Source organism: Pseudomyrmex gracilis, unplaced genomic scaffold, assembly GCF_002006095.1.
Source record: "Pseudomyrmex gracilis isolate BER0280 unplaced genomic scaffold, ASM200609v1 scaffold_384, whole genome shotgun sequence".
Classification (NCBI taxonomy): Eukaryota; Metazoa; Arthropoda; class Insecta; order Hymenoptera; family Formicidae; genus Pseudomyrmex; species Pseudomyrmex gracilis.
In genome coordinates this window covers 94,361-98,322 of record NW_018020968.1, presented here as the reverse complement: position 1 = coordinate 98,322, position 3,962 = coordinate 94,361, and positions in this window count along the sequence as shown.

The window sequence follows — 3,962 nt, the reverse complement described above, 5'->3', positions numbered from 1 at the left end:
ATATTCTATGTAATTAATCCTCTAAGAATAAAGATCCTTCCGATCTCTTTTACCTAATATCCACCACTCCATCTAGAAAACTCCTCCCCGTCAAATTTCTGTACCTCAATGACATCCGCTTAGTCCCAATCCGTCATTTTTATTCTATATTCCTTCCTAGTTCCGCTAAAATCCATGAAATAATAGAAATTGCTTTAAAATAATGTCGATCACTAGACCACGAATCGGCGTCATATACATGCATCCGACACACTTACATTTGTAAAACCCCGCCGGAGGCCTCTTCACACGCGCTCGCGACACACATCCACACATATACATTCTCTCCTCTCTCCCGCCTCCGAGCGATGACCCTGCGATCATTTGTAAGATTCGCGACACTACATCCATTCACACGACAACACACCTAACTAAAAATTGTAACAAAAACCCTCTTTAATAAATAAATTAATGTTCTGTATGTTTTATATCCGATCAGTTTAATTAAATCGACCTCTCATCCTCCACATCCTCAATTGATCGCACGGTTTCGTCCTTAGTCCATAAAGTTAAATCTCTAGACTTAAAAAGAGACCGACAAGCGGGGCCTCATAGGATAGAGTAAGATCGGCATACGCCGTTGACCTGTCCGTGAGAGCACACAAACTCGCTCGACTCTGCTGCAGCGGGATCGCCTACCTGCTGTGCGGAGACAGAAAAACGACAGCTCTCTGTTACTCCACCATAGCCCGACCGTGACCGTGGGCCAGGACGTAACACCTTAATACACACGGAATTTTACTTCTAAGCGGCAACATTTCCAATTCGCGCGCACCTTTCTCGGGCCGATCGCGCGAGAACATCCACGCGTGTTTTTGACACTGGGCTCGGTTTTGCACGGACGCGACCGCCCGGAATTTGACCCAATCATTCAACTAACTACGGCTGAAAGAAAGTTCACGCGTCACGGAACGCGATAATCTCTCAAACAATTTGCCGGGCGCGTTATGATTCGTTTCTTTACGACCATTGATCGCCGACACGAGACGGTATCCACGTGGTTCGCGGACAGCGCGCGGAAAANAAGACGACGCAAAAATAAATTGTCACAATCAGGTCACATGCACAGCACAAAAAAAACAATAACAAAAAAATCGCTACTTGGCGCGACATCGCCGCTNCAGGGCTTGACGATATTTCGCGAAACGATGTATGGCATGCACTTACCCTACGAGATACTGCCACAAAGCCCCGTAAAGCCCGATTCTGGCCGCTGTCGAAAAATCTTTAGCACGGCTAAGGACACGTCCTTGCCGTCGTAAACAAGACGCAAAATACCAACAACCAGCTTCGACACGAGGCCTGTGCAACGCCGATTCGTGGCTAACAATAATGAAACGGGCATCTTACCGTCAACCGTTGTTCTCCGGCATGAGGCAGTTTTCTTCGTCCTGGACTGCACCCACGGGGCTTGCTCGCTTAATCGGGGTCACCCTCACAACTCGAACAGCACATCCCGAGCACTCGACTCGCGGCACGGAAGACTTTATTACACGGGAGACAATCGCATGGGAGCCCGAAAGATACGTGTGCGTGCGGTACAGCTGATCGCGACCAAGAGAGCGATCATCCGGGTCGATACGCCGGATAGCGCCAGGGTCGCGTGGGGTGGGTCGAGTGGGCCAATCAGGCCGCGGGGTTGCGTGGCGCAGCTCGCAAGCTTGCGCTAGGCGGTAGGATCCGCGGGCCGCAAAATTCGAACGCTCGCAGGATCGTGATTGCTAACATGCCGTGGTGCGGATAAAGATGTCTTCGGACTACTTAACGGCTCTTAATAAGCAGCAAGGAAACCAGCAGCTCTATATTTCAAGCCATGCAGCAGCAAAAGAGCAATAAAACACTGCAGGTTGGTGGTCTGTTCCGCCGTTCCGCTCGTTCCGCTCGGCTATCTCGCCTCAATGCGACCCTGACGTAAATAGGCAGCTTCTCCGTTCCGACTCCTCTCTCTCTCTCCATACTCAGCAGCAGATTGGCGAGGTTGAAAAGTCCCACGATGATAGTCGGAACGGTGAGGCGCTGATAATACGTACAAAAAAATTTACAACTAAAACGCTATTCTAATCAAACGCATGCAAGCCCTGGAGGATCTTGGCGCTCTTAATTCAGGTTGCTTTCCCGGGCTCCCGCAAAAATCTTTACTTTTGTGACGGGGAAAGAGTGGCGCGAATACCACGTCACAATAGATAAGTATAGCCATTTATTTATAGATAAGTAGCCGTACACATTGGGGTAAACTGATTACCTTTTATATATTAAATTTATTAAAAAAATAACATAATATATAAATATATATTCAATTATAACTAAAGTTTTTATTGTAGTTAAAGTTTATAATAAAAACAATTATTATTAAATATTTCTTATTATTAAATAATAAGTGAAATGTGTAGAATAGTTTGAGAATAAGTAAAGAACAATAATTACAAACATAAAATCTTTGGTCATAAGAGCCAAAAATAATTACGNTATAGTAAGGAACAAGTGGTCTAGCGGACTGAGTCCAGGGACTGCGAATATGGAGGTCTCAAGTTCAAATTCCATCACCTTAAGATTTTTTCCAAGCCCGGTATTTTTCATCGAGTTAATCAGTTAATTGAGAAACTGAATCAGATCTCCAAAAATTAATTCAAGTGAAATTTTGAATTAATTTTGTTTTTATAAAGCGTTTTTTTTTATATCACCGTAATATTACTGCGATGCATGTTGGTGGTCATTTTATTACTGTAATGCAGTAATATTACGTGCTATGTGGAATGTTTATACTATTGTTCTTTAAATGTTGTATTTTATTTTCCTTTTAAAGTTACAATAACGTCTTTATCATGTTATATTGATGAAACTTTTTTGATTATATTCACGTCTACTTGACGTAATATAATGACGTCAATAAAATGTGACATAATCACGTGATATGTACGTCAAAATCACGTCATTGTTATGTCATAATTAACGTTTTGCAGACCAAAAANTGACGTCATTATCACGTGAGCTTGCTTGCTGGGTTATTGCTCCCTCTTCACTTTCTCGTTTTTTAGATTGGTTGTTATTATTTTTCTTTTCTTTAATAATTTTTTTCACTATTCGCATAGTTGTTCCATCCATTTTATTCTGCCTTTTTATTGTAGATATAAGTTCATCATCATTTAAATATATCTATTTTATCCCTACATTAATAATTTTTACTTTTGACTTTGATTGTGGTGATTCCACTAATTTATAAGTTTCTCCTAGTTTAGCTTGAACTGTCTCCTTGAATTTTTTTACTTCCTCTCCAGTTTTACATCCCATTATTACAATTCCCTTGCTTCCTTTTTTTAAGTTTGTTACTCTCATCGCCATGTTCTTAATATGCACGTTTTTTTTCTTAGCTTTTTTGTGGTTTCACTCTCCTGTTCCAATTTTGGCTTCACAATTATAATATTTTCTCTCTTCATTTCTTTAATTGCTTCACTGTAACTTCTTTGCGTTCCTGACGGTGGTTTGCGCACTACTCCCTGTATCATTCTTCTTAGATTTTCCAGTTTTTGTTTAACGTTTTTCAATTCCTCTCGAACTATCTCTTTAATCATAATTCTGATTTCTTTCTTACAAGTTTTTTCATTTTTGATTTCTTTCACAGTTCTTATACGATACTCTATTTTTCCATCAATGCCAGTTGATCCACTCATTCCTGATGATTTATTTCCACTACTCGGTGCCGTGAACAATCCCGCAGAACCTATAGATCCTGTAGATCTTGTCCTATCCCTGCTGCTCCCTGCCGTCGTCGGCGCTTTTGTCATATGTGCCTTTTGGCCGTTTTCAACGAAAAACTTGTCAAATGGACCAACACATGGGACCAATTCTCAGTTGCTATCATAAACTCTATGTTTACATATACATCCTGGGTGGTAAAAAAGTTTGACACAAGACTTGCACTTAAC